At 45.3% G+C, this 21,683-nt stretch overlaps 1 pseudogene; it reads right to left on the bottom strand.

Moving 5' to 3' along the window:
• Positions 1-18,351: 18,351 nt before the first annotated feature.
• Positions 18,352-19,021, bottom strand: LOC105878608 (small ribosomal subunit protein uS5 pseudogene; annotated as a pseudogene).
• Positions 19,022-21,683: the final 2,662 nt, after the last annotated feature.

Here is a 21,683-nt window from a genome sequence, read left to right as displayed (position 1 = left end):
GAGAGTTATTAAGTCCGGGAACCAGGAATTGATCCCGGCTCTGCTGTACTCCGTGTCCCATGTCCCTGACTGTTCCACCCCATGTCTTCTGACCAGACCAGATCATCTCCCAGTTAGTGTTGAAGCAGGGAGGACACCTAGATCCCTGCCTGGGGTCTTTCCATTATGTCCAGTGTCTTCTCAAATGGTAGCCAAGGGCTTTAAAAAAGGAAAGGAATAAATGAAGGAAGGAAGTATGGAAGGGAGAAAGAAAGACACAGAGAAAGAGAGAACAAAAAAAAGAAAGAAATTAAGAGAAGCAGAAGATTCCCAGACTTTCAAAGCCAGTGAGACCAGGAGCACCCAGTGCTTCCCTAGTGATACCAGGGGAAACCCCACCTCCAGGCCTCACATCTTGTTCCCCTCCCCCATCCTGTTCACAGCCTCACAGGTCAGGATGGCTGCAGTGGTCCTGCACTCATCTCCTAATCCTTGCTAATTCACTTAAAGGTACAGTTCTTTTTGCTGTTTATGCTTAGCATATTGACTTTGTATCTTAATACAAAGGAAAGGAACAGTGCTATGGTCTGAATGTGTCTCCCCAAAATTTATATGTTGAAATCTAACCCCCAAGGTGATGTTATGAGGAAGTGGGTCCTTTGGGAAGTTATTAGGTCATGAGGCTGGAGCCCTCATGCACAGAGGGCTTATAAAAGAGGGCCTAGAGAGACCCCTCACCCTAGAAAATGCCATCTATGAACCAGGAAGGAGTCCCTTACCAGATACTGAATCTGCTGGTGCCTTTATCTTGGACTTCCCAGCCTCTAGGACTGTGAGAAATACATTTTTATTGTTTATAAGCCACCCAGTCTGTGGTATTTTGTTATGGCAGCCTGAACAGACTAAGACAGAAGGTCAAGGGGAAATGACCTTCTCATGGAGTCTCCCTAAGGAGAGAAACTAGTGACTTATCTACTGAAGTCTTGCTAATGTTGACTGCTCCCAGGGTCTTAATGCTTTATTTGATCCTCACAAGAGCTCTAGGAGTAGGGTTTATTGCTTATTTTATTTTATTTTATTTATAGGGTATTGCTCTGTTGCCCAAGCTGGAGTGCAGTGGTGTGATTATAGCTCACTGTGGCCTTGAATTCCTAGGCTCAAGTGATACTCCCTCCTCAGCCTCCCAAGTAGGTGGAACTACAGGCATGTACCACCATGCCTAGCTAATTTTTCTATTTTTTGTAAAGACAGGGTCTTGCTATGTTGCCCAGGCTGGTCTTGAACTCCCAAAGTGCTGGGATTACAGGTCTAAGCCACTGGGCCTGGCCATTTCTAATTTTAAAGATGAGGAAACTAAGGAAACAGGTTGACAAAGGCATTTTAGGCCATGCCATTAGTAAATCATGCAGGGGCGATCTGAACCCATGTATTTGATCATTTTACTAAAACGTCTCCCTTCTTTCTTAAGGAAGTAAGCCCATGAAAATCCAGTAGAGTGGAAAAATGGATGTGTTGGTAGTGAGAAGTCATTGAGCTACAGCCTAAGAGCTGCCTGTGTTCAAGTTACTGTGTTGTTTGTAAATGCTGCACATGGAGTTAGATGCGTAGTTTGAATCAGGTTCTATTTTTTACCTTCAGGGAGGCCTTGGTCAAGTTGCTTAAACTCCATGTACCTCAGTTGCTTAAACTCCATGTACCTCATGTACCTCAGTTGCTTAAACTCCATGTACCTCAGTTTCCTCCCCTATAAGCTTTTTTTATTTTTTATTTATTTATTTATTTATTTTTAGACAGAGTCTCACTCTGTTGCCCGGGCTAGAGTGCCGCAGCATCAGCCTAGCTCACAGCAACCTCAAACTCCTGGGCTCAAGCGATCCTTCTGCCTCAGCCTCCCGAGTAGCTGGGACTACAGGCATGTGCCACTATGCCTGCCTAATTTTTTCTATATATTTTTAGTTGGCCAATTAATTTCTTTCTATTTTTAGTAGAGACGGGGTCTCGCTCATGCTCAGGCTGGTTTCTAACTCCTGACCTCGAGCAATCCTCCCGCCTCGGCCTCCCAGAGTGCAGGGATTACAGGCCTGAGCCACCTCGCCCGGCCAGATAACAATAATTTAATGAGCATTAAGTGAAAAATGCCTATAAGGTGCTTGTCTTAGCACCGTGCCGGCTCTGGGAAGTGACAAGTGCTCTGAGGTCTTGCTGCCATTGCACCATCTGCACTGGGCCTGCTCGGACCGCTGAGGCCCAGTGGGCTCATATGGGGCCAGCACGGAGACTGGCACTCTGTCATCCTAGCTCGGTCTGCTCCCCCACCTCTGACAGCCACGTCTTCCTCTCCTCCCTCTCCCTGCTAAGCTCAGGCCTCGAGTCCATTCGCTGTGGTGGCCATCACTGTCCCCGCTTGGACCTGGGTCTCATCCGGGCTCTGGGCCAGCTGCCAATTGGCAGGAAACGCAGAAAGCGAGTTGCACGCTCAGCTGCACGGTGAGGGCGAGACTGGCCGAAGCCAGACTGTGGGAAACTCCTTGGGTGGAACAGCCTGAGCTCTGCCCCAGACAAACTGCCAGGAAGGGACGGATCCGGGGGAAGCCCAGACATCAAAGGGACTGAGAAGCCATATCCAATTATAAGACGGACAGGACTAAGCTATAGCGTCTAGCGACGCACACCCGAGTGATAAAACCGTGACACACTCCAGATTGTGAGTAGTCAGGAGAGGGCTGTGTTGGGAATTGGGAAAGTTCTATGTTTCGACCTGGGCTTGGTTACAAAGGTGTTCACCTTGTAATAACTTATTAAGGCCACACATGGGTTTGCGGGTCGGGGTGCTTTGTACTTTTATTTTATTTTATTTTTTTATTTTATTGAGACAGAGTCTCACTCTGTTCCCCCCGCTAGAGTGCCGTGTTGTCAGCCTAGCTCACAGCAACCTCAAACTCCTGGGCTCAAGCGATCCTCCTGCCTCAGCCTCCTGAGTAGCTGGGACTACAGGCATGCGCCACCATGCCCTAATTTTTTTCTATTTTTAGTTGCTTGGCTAATTTTTTTTTTTATATATATATTTTTAGTAAAGACGGGGATCTTGCTCTTGCTCAGGCTGGTCTCGACTCCTGGCCTCAAGTGATCCTCCTGCCTCGGCCTCCCAGAGTGCTAGGCTTACAGGTAGAAGTCACCATGCCTGGTCTTTTTATTTATTTATTTATTTTTAATGTATTTTATTTTTGTGTGTGTTCTGGTGTTTTTTTTTTATTTAATAATGAAACAGTTCTTAAAAATTTACCTGGCTAGTCTCTGCGCTGCCAATGAAAGGCCACTTCTCCCAGTTTCTGCTCTCTCATTCTGCCTTTGCCACAGCCTCGACCCACTTAGAAGGTTTCAGACGTAAGCCAAGGCCTTGTCACACTTGCTCTAAGGCAAAGTGTTTGTGTGTGTGTTCCTGTGCGTGTCCCTGTGTGTGTGTGTGACTCCAGTTGTACACATTCCCTCCTCACTTCTCAGAATGTGCCATCTGGGGCAGGCGGAAGCCTTTGTCCTTTTAAGTCCATCATCTTCAGTGGCCTCTTTCACTCTCCATAGCCTGAGGTTAATTAAGAAAAGCTACCCCAAAACAAGGCGTCCACCCTGAGTCTTCCCCCTCTGGCAGGTGTCAGCACCCTAGCTTGCTTGCGGGATGGATCCTCCTGCCAGGACTTGGAGAGAACTTCTCTCTAAGCTGCAGGTATGGACTTTTTAAAAAATCTGATCATCAGGTAAGCCTCACATTTTTATCCCACGAGCGCCACCTTCCTAGACTTCTCTGCTATTTTCTCTCTTTCACTTCTTGCTTCACACTAATTTTTGCTCCTTTCTGCATTGGGAAATAAAAGGAAAAAAAAACCATTAAAGAAGGAAGAGAGAGATGGAAACTGGAGAGACCTCCCACTGGTCCCTCTCGGACACTGTCCAGTTGAGTCCCCGCGACCTCCACTGTCCCAGGGCAGGAGCGGCTACCTGCACCCACATCACCTGGCAAATGGTGCAGGGGAAGCAGGGAGGCGTCTGTGGCCGTCGTCGGGGAGGGGCCCCGTGCGCCCACGGACATCTACACAGTCTTCTCTCCAACAAGGTGACAAGACCCTTGATGCAAAGGAGCACAGAGATCCCCTGAGAAGCCTGGGAAGGGAATAAAAAGTGTGTGTGGGGGGAAATGTAGTCAAAAAGTAAATAAAAACAGAGCAATGGACTTAGAAAAAGACAAGTGTCACTGTTCCCTAGAGGGCTGCCGTTTCGCACCTCCGCACAGTCCAGGTCCCTGTTCATTTGGTGCCCCAAAGCCAGAGCACAATCTTTTTTGTCCAGAACTGAGTTTTATGGACAGAGTGGGAAAGGCGGGCTGTGTCCCACCCCTGCTCTCGCAACACAGCAATCGGCACAGACTTCTCTGTGGCCACATGTGTCGGTGGTTTTTCCTACAGACCAAGCAAGCAGTCAATTCTGCAGGGGACACAGCTGGGTGTCCTCCATTCAGTTCTGCCACTTTCTAGCTGGAGATAGTGTCAGATTGTACAGGTTGAGGGCTCGGTCCCTCAGGGTCACCACTCCTCCCGATGCCAGTGGAAAGTCTGAGCCTCTGGAACTTCTGGCCACATAGCTTCAAGTCGGGGCTCCCGTGCCCCCCTCCGTGGGTTCCATTAATTTGCTAGAGTGGCTCACAGAACTCAGGGGACACTTTTGTGCGGCAGTTTATTATGTAGGATATTACAAAGGATCCAGAGGAAGGGATGCATAGGAGAGGGGCGAGGAAGGGGTGCGGAGCTTCCATGCGCTCCCCAGCCCACCACCCAGCCCACTTCCACGTGTCCTGCTATCCTGGAAGCTCTCAGAGCCCTGTCCTCCTGGGCCATTTATGAAGACTTAATTGGATAGGCATGACTGAAGCATGGACAACCATGTAGAAATGTGATTAGACAAAAATAGCGCGAGTTAATGTTAATAGACCAAGAGGGGAGTCCCAGCAAGGCCTGACTGTTCAGATTCTTCTCGGCCTCTCTGGGCAGCATTCCTTCCTCCAGGGGATGGGCAGGTCCCTTCTGAAATGGGGTCTTGTGACCTGCAATCAGACAAGGCAGGGCAGATAATTTCCTTATGGCCAGCTCCAAAACTGAAAGGCAGAACATTCCTGCCTTCGGGAGAAAAGGAGCGGGTGAAAGGGCAGAGAGAGGGAGAGATGCTGTTTTCTGAGGCTGCTCCTGAGGCCTGAAGCGCCCCAACATTATAACAAAAGACTGACAAGGGCTGTGGGCGCTACGAGGCAGGAACTGTGGGTGAAAAACCAATACATAAATATATATAACCATACTATCACGCCAACTAACCAATTCTGAAATTATTACTTTTCTCCGGACTTTCTATTAATTCTGCTTTCTTGTGGGCTGCTTTTTTCCTCTTAAATTTCTCTTCCACTCTCCCTGCCCCCTTTGCCTGGGAAGGCCCCAGAGAACGTGCCCAGAGCCGGATGTGCACCAACACATGAGCAAGGGAAGAGAGAACCCAGGGCAAAGCTGGTTAACCTCCTGCCACTTTGGCGGCCCCACTAACAGCACTCAGACCCGAAGTACCAGTCAGAGAACAAGGCTTAAAACCCCTCTCCACAGCGGCCAGGCTCAGGGGGACTCAAGTACCAGGAGCTAAAGGCTGGGTTTAAGGGATGCAGATTAGGTGTGGAGAAGGCCTACATTAAACCCAACGCTGTAACAGACAGCAAAGTCCCCTGGATCTATGATTACGCCTGGGTCGTTGCTTTGCAGCCCCTGTCTGAGCAGCCGACGTGTTGATATTTCTGCTCTTCATCCAATACCTATTTACTGAGTGCCTCTCCAACACTAGCACCTGCAAACCGTTGTGGGCGACACCAAGAAGTCAAACAGTAACACTCTTCCTTCCTCGATCTGGTGGTGGAAATGTGACAAACAAGTGGCAGATAGTCCCACACTGGCTCATATGGCTCACTTAGCATCAATGCATGCCAGAGGAGTTCAAAAGAAGGTAGATTTGGGGAATGTATTAGTGTCCTGTGGCTGCTGTAACTAATTACCCCAAACTAGGGGGTTTAAAACAAGAGGAATGTATTCTCTCTCAGTATTGGAGGCCACAAGTCCAAAGTCAAGGTGTTGGGAGGGCTGTGCTCCCTCTGAGTCTCCAGGGAAGACCCCTCCCAGATTAGCATTCCTCCACCTGGCATTTGCTGGTCATCCTTGGCGCCCTCTGTCTCTGCTTCCATCGTTAAGTGGCTGTCTTCCCTCCACGTGTGTCTGTCTTTTGTCTCTCTTTTTATGAAGACATCACTTATTGGATTACGGCCCAGCCTAATCCAGCACAACCTCCTTTAATTTGATCACATCTGCCAAGATCCTATTTCCAAATGAGGTCACAGTCTCAGGTACCAGAGGTTAAGGCTTTTACACACCGTAAGAAAAAGCGGACAAAGTGACTTTTATTTTTCGGCATAGAAGTCATAGGACTGTACCCCAGGCTTGGAACCCTGAAGATCCTGGGGGTCAGGATCTCGAGTCCTTGACACTTGAGTGATGTGTTAGTTTCCAAAGCTATTGTAGCAAAGTGCTAGAAACTTGGTGGCTAAAAGCAACAGAAATTGTTGAAGCCAGAGGTCTGAAATCAAGGTGCTGGCAGGGCCACACTCCCTCTTACTGCTCCAGGCAGGAGAGAATCCCTCCTTGCCCCGTCAGACTCCAGTGGCTCCAGGCACTCCTTGGCTTGTGGCACCATCACTCCAATCACTGTCCCTGTCTTCACACGGACTTCTTGGTGTCTCTGTGTCTTCTCTTTTTCTCTGTTTTATGAGAACACTTGTTACTGGATTTAGGGCTCACCTGGGTAACCCAAGATAATCTCCTTTTAAGACTTTCTTTCTTTCTTTCTTTCTTTCTTTCTTTCTTTCTTTCTTTCTTTCTTTCTTTCTTTCTTTCTTTCTTTCTTTCTTTCTTTCTTTTTTGGAAACAGAGCCTCACTCTGTCACTGGGCTGGAGTGTAGTGGCTTCATCCTAGCTCACAGCAACCTCTAACTCCAGGGCTCAAGTGATCCTCCTGCCTCAGCCTCCCGAGTAGCTGGGACACAGGTGCACACCATTGTGCCCGCCTAATTTTTGTGTTTTTTGTAAAGACAGGGTCTTGCTCTTGCTCAGGCTGGTCTCAAACTCCTGAGCTCAAGCAATCCTCCCGCCGTGGCCTCCCAGAGTGCTAGGATTATAGGCGTGAGCCACCGTGCCCAGCTTGAGATTTTAAATTATATTTGTAAAGACTGTTTTTCCAAATCAGGGCACATGTGCAGGTTCTGGGGCATAGACGTGTCTTGTTGGGGACCACCATTCAACTCACTCCAAGTGCCATTCCCGATGCATGGGAAGTGAGCTTTTATCCTTCACTCATTCACTTGCTGTGCACCTGTTACGTGCCAGGGACTATTCTAGGTGCTAGAGACATGGCAGTGTTCCCGTTCTTCATGGAGTTTCCATTCTGGGGGGAGGAGATAGGCAATACACTATTGGATAAATAGACAAGCAAACGTTAGGGGACAATAAGGCTACGAGTGAAGTGCAGCAGGGGCCTGTGATGGAGTGACCGGGTGGTGCCTGCAGACTCAGAAAGGAAAGGCCTCTCCGTGGAGGTGGGGCCTTTAGGCTGAGGTCTGAGTGCCCGTAAGGAGCCAGCCGTGCAGAGACCTGGGACCAGCATTCCTGGCAGAAGAAACAGCAGAAAGCTGGCAGAGTGGCTAGAACATTGCAGCCAGAAGGAAGGTGGCAGGAGACGGGGCTGGGGAGGTGGACTAGGTCATGTAGGGCCCGGAGGCCAGTGAGGAAGCTTGGCCTTTATTCCAAGAGCCAGGCGACTGACTCTGCTAGGTTTTAAGCAGGGAAACACTTTGATCTCAGTTATGTGTTTAAAACTCACTCTGGCTGCAGAGGGCAAGGGTCAAAGCAGGGGCTGCATCAGGAGGTTGCTGCTGCGGTAACCACATGGGGTGACAGCAGCCTGGAGCAGGATGAGGCTGTGGAGGTGGAGGAGATGGGTGCTGGGTGAGTTCTGCAGGGAGAGGTGACAAGACTCCCTGAGACTGGTTGTGTAGGAAGAGTAAAGAAGAGTTGAGAATGGATCTTAGGTTTTAGAAGTGAGCAACTCAGTTTGTTATTTTTGCTATTTTAGTTGTATAATAGTAACATACAGGTAACATAAACTTTACTATTTTAACCACTTTTAAGTGTGCAATTCCATGGCATAAAGTGCATTCACAATGTTGCATGACCAGCACCACTGTCTGCTTCCAGAATGTTTTGGGGCTTATGTTTTGTGCACTAAGCAACCTGCGTGTTCCTCACATTCTGCTGAAAGTCAAGAGCAGAGAAAGCTTCTTGGGAGTCAGTGCTAATGTCTGTGAAGACCCTCTGACGGGGACTCTGATACCTTCCAGTTGTTTCCAGTTGGCTCCTGGGGATGGTGCACATGACGTCGTGTTTCATTTTTCTTTTGCATTTGCCCCAGCAGAGCGTAGGGAAAATCCTGGCATGGTGCTGGTGAGTAATTTCCTTCGACCTTAATTAGGACTGAGGTCCTAATACTGTCTCCTTCCTGCCTCCCCATGCACGAGAGGGTTCTGAGTGGAATGAGGATTAAAATGCTTTCGCCACAAACCTGAAGCTTTGCTCCCCCCAGTCCACAGGGAACATCAGGTCGCCCGATGCATAGACAAGAGCACCTGATGTCTCCGGCTGAAACCCTGGAAGGGCTAAGACTGCAGAGCTCTGCAGGCAGGGTGGGAGCAGAGCAGAGGTGGAGGGTGCACATGGTTTGCAGAGACCTTGGCCTTTAACTGCTAGCTTTAGAGAAGTCTCTAATGATTAAATTAACCCTAGGGCCACCTGGGGAGAACCCACAGTCTTGGAATATAGACGAAGAATAGCAGTCCCTCCCCACTCCATCCCATCCCCAAGGTTGGGCTCCACTGAGATGTGTGTGAACTGGTAATAATTTGTTCTGTGGTTTAACTCAGGACGAGACCATGCAGATCTTTATTTTCTAAATGGTTCCAATTTTATAACTGTCTTGGATGAAGCTGAACGGAGTTGCATAAGTAAGAAGAAAAATCACATACAGTAGTGCTCCCCTTATCCACGGGGGACACGTTCCAAGACCCCCAGTGGGTCGGGTGCGGTGGCTCACGCCTGTAATCCTAGCACTCTGGGAGGCCGAGGCGGGTGGATTGCTCAAGGTCAGGAGTTCAAAACCAGCCTGAGCAAGAGCGAGACGCCGTCTCTACTATAAATAGAACAAAATTAATTGGCCAACTAATATATATACAAAAAATTAGCCAGACATGGTGGTGCATGCCTGTAGTCCCAGCTACTCGGGAGGCTGAGGCAGTAGAATCGCTTGAGCCCAGGAGTTTGAGGTTGCTGTGAGCTGGGCTGACGCCACGGCACTCACTCTAGCCTGGGCAACAAAGTGAGACTCTGTCTCAAAAAAAAAAAAAAAGACCCCCAGTGGAAGCCTGACACCTCACATAGTACTGAGTCCCATATATACTGCTTTTTCCTATACACACACACCTATGATAGAGTTAATTTATAAATTAGGCACAGTAAGAGATTAACAGCAATAATACAATAGAGCAATCATAATAATATAATGTGAATGTGCTCTCTCTCTCTCAATATCTGATCGTACTGCACTCACCCTTCCTATTCTTGTGACAATACAGTGCCTATAGGATGCGATGAAGTGAGAGGCGTGATGCAGACGTTGAGAAGTTGTAAGGCCACTGCTGACCCAAGGACAGTCAGAGGGAAGATCACCTGCTTCGGGAGATGCTGGACCATCGAGTCATGACAATGCCGATAGTGGATGTCAAGAGTAGACGATGTCAATTGTTGGTGATTTTTGATAGTTGAAAGCCTTTTTTTTCTTTTTGCCAGAAGCCTTTGGAAGAAATTGTAATAGGAAGTTATTGTCTCTCTCTCTCTCTTTTTTTTAACCCATCAAAGTGTTGTTGCAGACACCGTAATCCTTCGGTGATCACACGGGTGACTGGAATGTTGCGTTCCATCCGAGGATCCTATTCCACAATATTGTTCCTTAGCAGCTGTGCCGTTCAAATGCTTTGGCAAATTTCAGTGATGTCTGTATTGCTGGTTCTGCTTCAGTTTCTCCTTCTTCCTCTTCCTCTGTGGATGACTCAAAAAGTTCTTCCAATCCCTCGTTTATTAGCACTTCTCATCTGCCTTCAGCATGTTCTTCGCCCTCATCAGGCGTGTCGGTAAATCCATCCACCAGCTCGCCTTGCCGCGCGAATGATTTCCCTAAGTTCTCCATCCGTCCCCGGGAAGCCTTGAAAGTCATCCACCACCTCACTCCGTAAGTTCGTCCAGCAGGCATTGGCAGTTTCTGGTTTTAATTCATCCATTGCAGCTTGATGAATGTTACTGCATCTGCGGTAGTGAATGATTTCCAGCACTGCATTGTGTCCAGATTGGGGTCTGCATCGATTGCAGATCAGATGCGATCCAGTACCAGGTGGGCGTTTGTGGCCTTGACAACCCCAGTGAGCCCTGGTCAAGGGGCTAAGGCAATGAGGTCGTATTTGGAGGTAAAAATACAGCTTTGATATTTTCATTCTTATTTATTTATTTATTGAGACAGAGTCTCACTCTGTTGCCCAGGCTAGAGTGAGTGCCGTGGCATCAGCCTAGCTCACAGCAACCTCAGACTCATGGGTTCTACAGGCATGCGCCACCATGCCCGGCTAACTTATATATATATATTTTTTTTTTTTCTTTCTTTCTTTCTTTCTTTCTTTCTTTCTTTCTTTCTTTCTTTCTTTCTTTCTTTCTTTCTTTCTTTCTTTCTTTCTTTCTTTCTATTTTTAGTAGAGACGGGGGGTCTCACTCTTGCTCAGACTGGTTTTGAACTTTTGATCTTGAGCCATCCTCCCGCCTCGGCCTCCCAGAGTGCTAGGATTACAGTTGTGAGCCACTGCGCCCAGCCAACATTTTCATTCTTATAGCAAACAGATTCAGGATGGCCAGGTACACTGTTGTTAACAGAACTTCCAAGTGTTCCTCTTCCAAGCATATTTCCACTTCTGGAATGAAGTGTTGTTGGAACCATTCCATAAACAAGATGGCTGTCACCCACATTTTCTGATTATGTTGCTGGAACTTGGGCAGATGATTTTTGTTTTTGTTTTTGCGAGTACATGGGTTCTTCACTCTGTACGAGACGCCCAGCTTTCTCACATGCCCTGCGGCGCTGCACACAGTGCCAAATCTGATCTGTCCTTCCATGCATTATGCCCTGCTGTGCCCTCTGCACTTTTATGGATGCAGGTTCTGTTGGACATCTTCTTCCAGAAGAGCCCAGTGTCATCACAATTGAAGCCTTGCTTTGGATGGTATCCTTTCTCCTCAATCAACTTCTCCAACTCTGTCAGAAATGTGGCAGCAGCTTCTTTATCAGCAGTAATTTATGTATTTTCCAGTCCAGACCTATTCCTGAATCCTTGTAACTACCCTGTACTTGCAGTAGATGGCTTGGCGTCACTTGTTTTGGGAGACCCCTTGCTGAAGTCTCTACATAGGTTCAATGCTTTCTAGCACAACATGTTGCTGTCAATCAAAACGTATTTTCTGTTCACATTGTGCACCCACAAATTTAATGTCTTTTCCATCTTAACTAAGCATTTAGCGTGCACTGCGGCCCTAACTTTGGCAGTCTGAGATGTGACAGCAAAACTAGCATGAATTTCTTTTTCTTTCTTCACATTTCACCACTAGAAGATTCATTCTTACCATAGATCTTAGCACTCTTGGCATACAAATTTTTCTTTTTGTTTTTTTTTTTATTAAATTGAGAACGTTCACCTTTTCACTTAAAGGAAGTACTTTACCACTTCTTTTTGGCATATCTGAATTGCCAACATCACTACTTTTGCACTTTGGTGCCATATTTAAGTAACATAAGGGTTTCTTGGACACAAGCACTGTGATCCTGAGACAGTTGATCTGAAAACGAAGATGCTACTAAGTAACTCATGGGGGCAGTGTCTACAGGACAGACACAGGGCAAAGGGAGGATTCACGTCCTAGGTGGAATGGAGCAGGACAGTGAGAGTCCATCACGCTACTCAGAATGGCACGCCACCTGGGGCTCACCGGATAATCCAGGACAATCTTCCTATTTTAAGGTCAGCTGATTAGCAACCTTAGTTCTATGTGCTACTTTAATTCCCCTTTGCTAGGCAGGGGAACATATTCACAGCTTCCAGGGATGAGGACGTGGACATTTTTGGAGAGAGCTGGGAGAACTATTCTGCCACAATTCCTATCAAAAAAGCAGAAATAAGTGTTTATTTTTATTTTTTGATTGTAGATCATTGTAATATACAGACATCCTAAAGCATAAAGCCATAAACATATAATTCAGATCACAAAAGTGCTTTGATCAAGTTACAAACCTAAAACATGACTTTTTAATATTATCTAAGTAATTACAAATAAATTTCTCTTAAGGGCATCAGGATAGTCTTTTGATGGAATTATTTAAACCAATTTTTAATACCATTCTGAAAGTACAAATGGACAACCCTAAGTTTAGAACATGGAAAATGCTAAAAGTACAAACATATTGGTATATTTTTCTCACTTTTTTCATATTTCAAGTAGAAAATATGGTTCCAAGTAGATATCACTATGTATGATAAGTGAAAGGGAAAAAATGTTTAAAATACTACTTTATTGACGTACTGTATAAAGAAGTTAAGGATTGGCCGGGCGCGGTGGCTCATGCCTATAATCCTAGCACTCTGGGAGGCCGAAGCAGGTGGATTGCTCAAGGTCAGGAGTTCGAAACCAGCCTGAGCAAGAGCAAGACCCCGTCTCTACTATAAATAGAAAGAAATTAATTGGCCAACTAATATATATAGAAAAAATTAGCCGGGCATGGTGGCGCATGCCTGTAGTCCCAGTTACTCGGGAGGGTGAGGCAGCAGGATTGCTTGAGCCCAGGAGTTTGAGGTTGCTGTGAGCTAGGCTGATGCCGCAGCACTCACTCTAGCCTGGGCAACAAAGTGAGACTCTGTCTCAAAAAAAAAAAAAAAAAAAGAAGTTAAGGATTAATCACAGAGGCGAAAAGATTTATGTAAGTAAGAGTTCTTCTGAATTGTTTTTCGATTTAGTGTAGTGTGATTTCTCTCACATATTGTTATTGTAAATACTTTATAACTTAACAAATATTACTGTGTGTTAATTCTACATTTCTTAGGATTAATGATGGACGGTGAGGTGGAGGAGACTTTAGGTAAGGTCTCAGACATGATAAAGTTTCCTAGCCTAGGCCCCGTATTTAAGTGTACACAAATCCATGGAAAAGGTGTTTTCAACTACACCAGTGACTTTTCCTTATGACAGGCCTGCATTGCCAATCTCTGTAACGAAGATACTGATGACGTGGGATATTTGTATAAATGCTTTTTTAATCATTCAAATTTATGAACATCTAAACCTAAGCAGACCCCAAAATAAAAACCAATTTGTAAAACTGGGCCATTTTAATGGCATTTTTTTTTACACTAAATAAATAGTTTTTTTGATGACTGCAGACAGGTAAGGCTATTTGGTAGTATTCAGAAACGTCACAGTAGTGGCACTTTTTCTGATTGGTGTGTATGCTTCAATCATTATCAGGAGTTATTAGTATGAAATTGTCTATCAGTAAGACTGCATTTACACATCCATAATTTTCAGGGCTGTTGGTAACCTGGGCATATTTGCCCCAAATAACGTTGCCTTCTTGTGTCACAAGGCACAATTTCACCTCAATGATAGTACCTTTGGAATTAACACCCAAAACCATCTATAGTAGGAATGAGGGATTCTTCTATATACCAAGTATTGACATGCAAAAGGTGACTTTCAACTCAGGATGTGTTACTTGGGACTTCTTGAAATGTAAGCCCATTGGCCTAATGAATCTTTCAGTGTAGGTGGTTTTTGCCTAAAGCCATCTCCAGTAAAACAGACCTCAGTGACCATCCTCTTCCATGCTTTTTTCTTTCCTTTTTCCTGTCTGAATAACAATTTTTTTTTTTTTGAGACAGAGTCTCACTCTGTTGCCCAGGCTAGAGTGAGTGCCGTGGCATCAGCCTAGCTCACAGCAACCTCAGATTCCTGGGTTCAAGCGATCCTCCTGCCTCAGCCTCCCGAGTAGCTGGGACTACAGGCATTCGCCACCATGCCCTGCTAATTTTTTCTATATATTTTTAGTTGTCCAATTAATTTCTTTCTATTTTTAGTAGAGACGGGGTCTTGCTCTTGCTCAGGCTGGTTTCAAACTCCTGACCTCAAGTGATCTGCCCACATCGGCCTCCCAGAGCTAGGATTATAGGTGTGAGCCACCACGCCCTACCCTGAATAACTTTTAATTCTTCTTTTCTCCGTAGGCACAAAGTTTGGGCAGAGAGACTTTCCATTTTCCAGCTTTCCCTTTTCGTTTTTCTTTGAACCTCTCAGGAGGTACTTTAGCTCAGGACTGTCCCTCTGTCCGGCAGAAAGGCAGGTGTGCTACTACTCCCTGTGGAGTCTCCGTATCTTTCTTCTGTTTGGTGCTTCTCTCTTCACGCATCCTGAGCATTGCTTTTATTTGTGTTTTCTCAGCATGGCACTGTTTGTGGTAGAGCGGGCCTTCTTTGAGCATTCATGAGCCTCTTGACTTCCCTTCTTTCTCTTATTTTTTATGGTAAGGCAGACCAGACGACAACCACAGTGTCTACAGGGTAACTCAGTATATTCCTTTTGTGGCACAGTGAGGACCCCAGAGCCGCCTGGCGCTGCCCCCGGGGCGTGAAGCAGCTCTTGATATTTGAGTCTCAGAGACCCACAAGCTGACTCTGTGCAGCCCATGATAGGAAAGGGTCGTCTTCCCAAGGAGAATGTTTTTAATTGTGCTAAACTGGGACCTTCTACGGGTTTTTTTTTTTGTTTGTTTGTTTTTTTGTTTTTTTTTTTGAGACAGAGTCTCGCTTTGTTGCCCAGGCTAGAGTGAGTGCCATGGCGTCAGCCTAGCTCACAGCAACCTCAAACTCCTGGGCTCAAGCAATCCTCCTGCCTCAGCCTCCCGAGTAGCTGGGACTACAGGCATGCGCCACCATGCCCTGCTGATTTTTTCTATATATATTAGTTGGCCAATTAATTTTTTTCTATTTATAGTAGAGACAGGGTCTCGCTCTTGCTCAGGCTGGTTTCGAACTCCTGACCTTGAGCAATCTGCCCGCCTCGGCCTCCCAGAGTGCTAGGATTACAGGCGTGAGCCACCGCGCCCAGCCCCTTCTAAGGGTTTGACCACAAACCCCACTCCGAGCATGTCTACATAATTAATTACTGACACGCAGGTTCTGTCTGTGGAACTCCTCTTTGTCTCACAGGCAGAAGAAAAAGCAGTAACATAAAAAAGAATTCCTGTCATATATTATTCTAAAATAAACCGTTGGAAGTACGGCTTTAAGAAAACAAAACAAATATTTGGTGACTATTTTCTAGATACAAGGTTTCCTGTCCCCCCTCCCCTATTTTACTACTTCTATGCCAAAACAGAGTAGGTGTCATTCTCTCCATTCTACATATAAGGAAACTGAGGCAGCTCTACAAATAGAAGCAGAATTTTTACCACGGTCATCATGGCCACTAATTCCAAAAACTCAGATTTAGTCTGTTTCAAATCCCTTTCCAAAGCGAGGGCTGCCAGGCTAAAGGCTCCCAGTTGATCTTCCCATGCACGTAAGACTAGGTCTGAAGTTCATCATTCACTGATTCAATAATTATTTCTTGAACCCCTTCCATGTGTGCATTTCTCGTAAAGACTTAAACAGAAAAGGAGAAGATAGTTCCTGCTTTGAAGGGCTAACAGGATGGCAGTTGACCTGTTCTATTTATCTCCTCTCCCACAGTGATGCTACAATAATTTAAAAAGGTAAAACAAGGACAGTGGTGGCAGGGGAGGGGGGACCTCAGAGGACATATGAGTTCAACCAAATGAGGGTGGTGGAGACAGAATTGAGCAGGAAGGTGCAGAAAGCTACAGCCTGCCGGATGCCTGAGGATGCCTATAGCTCAAAAGGAATGGCTGCTTTGTACATCTGGGTAGAGCCAGGGACCCAGGAAAGCCAGAGGGAAAGACTGAGTAGTGCACAGAAGAGAGGGACTAATTAAAGGCCCAGACATGGAATGCTCATTCCTCTCATTCTACCCTGCGTTGAAGAGCAGCATCTAGACAGTCAGGTTTCCTCCAACTCCACCCCAGGCAAAAAATGTGGAGGCCTCTTGTTTAAGAAAATGGAAAGGCCCATAAAAGAGGTCATCAAAACTGTGGGGTTCCCACCACCTCACCCTAATGTGAAGCCCACTGCTACTATCCCTTCCCAAGGACAGAAGTCACAATCCTCTTATTAGTGCCTCACTTCAAAAAGATCGACTTTATTGAAGTATAATTTACACACAATAAAATGCACCCATTTTCAGGTGAACACTTTAATGAGTTTTGACAAACACTGACACCCAGGTATCCACCAGTACAATCAGGACAGCGTCTTCCCACCAGCCCAGAAGGTTTCCTCATGTCCCTCTGCAACCCATCCCACCCCCAACCCCAGGGCCAGGAAACAGCTGATCTGCCTTTTTGTCACTATGGAATAATTTTTCCTTTTGTATTATGAACTAAAAATTAATTCCTAAACCCCCTCCCGCTGACTGCATGGACTTTTCTGGGCCAAAGGGACCCCAGAGAAACCTTAAAACAGTTCCCAGCCACAATGGGGTGGGATGCCCGGCACTCATCATTTTACACCTCTCCTGCTAATGGCCTAAGCATTCTTCCCCGATAAAAGGCTACCAGCCATGAAGTGGTTTTAACAGTCTACAGAACATACACAGGGAGGGTTTTTGCATCCTCGTTTCACCTTTTTGACATAAAGGGCGGCCATTTTTAAACATGGACTCCATAAAAGGACAGAAAGCCCCACTGCACAGGGGCATAGTTCTCTTTTCATAAATATTCACGACTCCTATAGCTGGTTAAATACGTATACCTAGCCAGCCTGCTCAGTAGAAGATCCTGTCCCTTTGTCCCTCCCTTGAAGCACGAGTTCCTGGCTGTGGACAGGAGCTCTGTTTCCCAGCCTGCCAGAATGGCCACTGCAGGCTGAAAACTTTATGAAATATAAAGCCGTTCCTTTCCCAAATTATAAATCTCATTTTTTTTTTTCAGTTAACACTATTTTCCTTTTTCTATTTTGTGTAAAGGAAATCATGGGTACTCTTTCGTGTCTGGTTTCTTTTTCTCACTATAATATTTTGAGACCCATTCATGTTGTTATCTGTATCAGTACTTTGTTCCTTTTTATTGAAGAATAAATAGTGTCTTAGTCCATTTGGGCTGCAATAACAAAATACCTTAGACTGGGTAATTTATAACCAGCATACATTTACTGCTCACAGTTCTAGAGGCTGGGAAGTCCTAGATCAAGGCAGATTCAGTGACGAGTGAGGGCTTGCTCTCTGCTCCAAAGATGGCAGCTCCTCGCTGCATCCTCACATAGTAGAAGGGGTGAACAAGTTTCCTTGGGCCTCTTTCATATGGGCACTGACGCCATTCGTGAAAGTAAAGCCCTCATGATCTTATCACTTCCTAAAGGCCCTACCTCTTAATAATTTGGATTTTGAGCACCGAAAATCCAAAATACTCCAAAACCTGAAATTTTTTGAGCACCAACATGACGCTCAAAGGAAATGCTCATTGGAAGCATTTTGGACTTCTAATTTTTGGACTTGGGATGCTCAACTGGTAAGTATAGTGCAAATATTCCAAAATTAAAAAGACATCTGAAATCTGAAACACTTCTGGCTCCAAGCATTTTTGATAAGGGGATAATCAGCCTGTACTACTGCATTGGGGATTAGGTTTCAGCATTATTTATTTTCCTGCTGATGGGTACTTGGGCTTTTTCTAGTTTGGGGCTAATGTAAATAAAGTTGCTAAGAACATGTGTGGACAAGTCTTTGTGAGTACACATATTTTCATTTCTCTTAGGTAAACACCTAGGAATGAACTTTCTGGGTTATGCAGTAAGTGTATGTTGAACTTTGTAAGAAACTGCCAAAATGTTTCCCAAAATGTTTGTATTATTTTGCATTCCCACCAGCAGCATATGAATGATCTAGTTCCACATCCTTGCCAATACTTAGAATTATCAGTTCTTTTGCCATTTTAGTGTGTATAAAGTGGTATCTCATTGTGTGTGTGTGTGTTTTTTTTTAACAGACTTAATTTCACTTTATTTTTCTCATATAAAAATGCTATGTTGTAGCCACAGCTGGAGCCTGGGTCCTCTGCACAGAGACTCTGGTGTGGGTCTTGACAAGATGGTCGGTGAATTCCTGGTAGGGAGACTTGGTGAATACTGTCTCTTTCCAAAGGTCAGGAGTCAGATAGCTATAGGTCTTAGAGATGGCATCGAAGGTGGCCTTTGCGAAGTTGCCCAGGGTGGCAGTGCAACCCCTGGCTGAAGTGTAGCAGTCATCGATACCAGCCATCAGCAGCAGCTTCTTGGGCACAGGGGCCGAGACAATGCCAGTTCCTCTAGGGGCAGGGATGAGACGCACCAGCACAGAGCCACAGCGGCCTGTCACCTTGCAAGGAACAGTGTGGGGCTTGCCGATCTTGTTCCCCCAGTAGCGTCTCCGCACGGGGACTATGGAGAGCTTGGCCAGGATGATGGCCCCTCGGATGGCAGTGTCTACCTCCTTGGAGCACTTAACACCTAGATCAACGTGGCCATTGTAGTCCCCGATGGCAACAAATGCCTTGAACCTGGTCCGCTGGCCAGCGCAGGTCTGCTTTTGCAGTGGCATGATCTTCAAAACCTCATCTTTGAGAGATGCTCCCAGGAAAAAATCAATGATCTCAGACTCCTTGATAGGCAAGGAGAACAGACAGATCTCCTCCAGGGATTGGATCCAGTGGATTGGCATCCACTCCTTGTCCTTGTCCTTGCCTCCGAGAGCTCCGTGACCTTGGCACCGGCCCCGACCATGGCCAAGACCACGGCCACGAATGCCGCTGCCGAAGCCTCCACGGAAGCCGCCTTGGCCTCCCATTCCCGCTGCACCGGTGTCATGGTGTCATCCGCCATTTGGTGTTTTCCCCGGGAGAAGAAGAAGCTCATTGTGTTTTAATTTGCATTTCTTTGAATATAAGGTGAGGGTCCCCCTCCCCCTCCGCAAAAAAGTATCCCTTAGAAAAGAGGGAGTCACTTTATATTTGTGTTCTTATAAAATGTCTCATGTCATGGGAGAGCTCTTGATTATTTCATACAAGTCTTTGGAGAAGACACTTTGGTTAGTATGAAAAACCACGAGCAGTGGCTATAAGTCTGTTTAAGTTGTAATTGGATCCCTGGATCCTCTCCTCCATTCTGAGCAGATGGCAGCTAAAATTTTTCACTGAAAGTAAACCCCAAAAGAACACACTAAAATGTTTCAAGTTTTGATCTGGGGAGCAAGATATGAGACTTCTTTTGGGGAGCAAGATATGAGACTTCTTTTTTAAAAAATAAGAAGCTTTGTGGAACTATTTACTCTTAATTTATATGCATGTATATCTTTGATGAAAAAGAAAAGAAAACTGACAAAATCATATGCATTGATTTGAGGAAGTAATCACAATACAATGCTAAGTTCAATAATAGGATATATAATAACATGTAGATTCAGTATAGTTTCATTTTGTATATTAAAGTGGGGGCAGTTAGGGAAAAAATTAGAAAGAACTATTTCTAAGTGAAAGGACTAGGTAAAATTTAATTTTCTTTTTATATTTGCTTAGATTTTCTAATTTTATCTGAAAATTAACATTTATTAATTTGCAACTGGAATAGAAAGCTTTAACAAAGATTCTGTGTCTGTGGCTGCCAGCTTTGCAAATCCCTTAGAAGACAAGGAAGTGATTTACCCAAGTTCACTCAGGTCTTGTGAATCAAAAACCACTATTTCATATCTTTCTGTTTCTCCACTTTGGGATTTCTTCCAGCTGAAACCTTAACTATTATGCGAAGGCTCAGCTCCTGGGTCAAATGTCATCTTCTTCATGGAGCTGTCCCTGGAGATGGCACCTCCCTCTCTCTGCTCTACTAAACCTGGTGTCTTTCCTATGGTACTTATGCCAGCTGCCATGCTGTGTTGTGGGTGGCCATGCTTTGAAGTCTTCACTCTGCTGGAAGCCCCTTGGGGACAAGGGCCACACCTTATGCATCTCCATATCTCCGTATGGAGCATCCAGATGCCTCACTCACTGCAGCCGCTCAACCAGCATAGAAGCCCTGGTTTAAAGGGGGAGAGGTTGGCTACACACACAAACCGGTTAACTCAAGGATAAATTTCATTATCTGCTTTCAAGTGCTGTGCCTTGAAGCCAAGCAGGGAACTGGTTACTGTCGAGATAGACTTTTGGAGTAGGTAGCTTTTGTGTGTGTCCAATAGGAAGACAGGCCCCCATACGATGGTAGTTTTATTATTAACCAGCGTGGAGCAGGTGAACCAGCGTGGAGCAGGTGAACCAGCGGTTCCACTTCCCAGGGAGAACCCAGGCTTGGCTGTTCTGTGCTGTACTCTGGCGCCCCCAAACGGGGACTTAGGGTTATCACATGTCAAAAGTTAAAAGCATGGTGTTTTCTATCAACGATGAACTAGTGATTTGTCTACAGGTGTCTTCTCTACAAGGTTTGTTTACCTTCTCTTTAAAGTGACCCTTCACAGCAGCAGGATAATCAGATCGAGGAGAAAGGAAAATTGAATCAGGGCTTCCAACAAATCTGTAATATTTCAGGTGTTCAGCTGAGTCATAAATATCAGCTGAGTCTGTTGTATCATTATCTGAACTTTTTTTTTTTTTTTTTGCTCTGTGGAAATAATATGAAACATTTATTTGATATATTGGACAAGAACAGAGCTAAGTAATCCAACTCTACTGCAGCATTACAAAAAAAAAAAAAATCATCCCTTCACCACAGTGTAAGATTCAACCTGCACAAGGGTGCATGTTATATAAAGCACAGCAAGACTGCTGCTGCCCTGCCAAGTACTTCCAGTCCCTACCCAGGCCCTATTGAAATACTGGTGGTCCCAATAGTTTTAACGAAATAAATCATTTTTTTTTAAAAAATAAAGCATTTAAAAAGACAAATTAAAATGCCTCGGTAACCATATATCCAACTCCAACTTTATCTATTTAAATGAATTATATTTGCTCCCACCAATAAACTTTTATTTTACTCAAACTAGAGCAATAACCTCCCTTATAAGTATCTTCCTTGCACAATAATTCAAAAGGAAAAAATCCAAAATGATTAGTAATAAAAATGTTATACCCTTTTAATTAGTTTTAAATATTTTTAAGGTTTAAAGAGTGTCTAAAGATTGTAATTTCTAGTTGGAAAACATCATCTGAATGAATACCCTAATGGCAAACCACTGCAAAATGCTTCAGCTGCATGTGGGGCAGAGGGGTAGGGATAATCTTCAAAGCACCCCCACTCTCTTGATGAGAAGGTCAGAGGTACACTGGTTTGTATTATCGCGACATCCATTAGGTGATATAGGTTGCTTTTC

Source organism: Microcebus murinus, chromosome 4, assembly GCF_040939455.1.
Source record: "Microcebus murinus isolate Inina chromosome 4, M.murinus_Inina_mat1.0, whole genome shotgun sequence".
Lineage (NCBI taxonomy): Eukaryota > Metazoa > Chordata > Mammalia > Primates > Cheirogaleidae > Microcebus > Microcebus murinus.
This window is presented reverse-complemented; position numbering and strand designations above follow the sequence as displayed.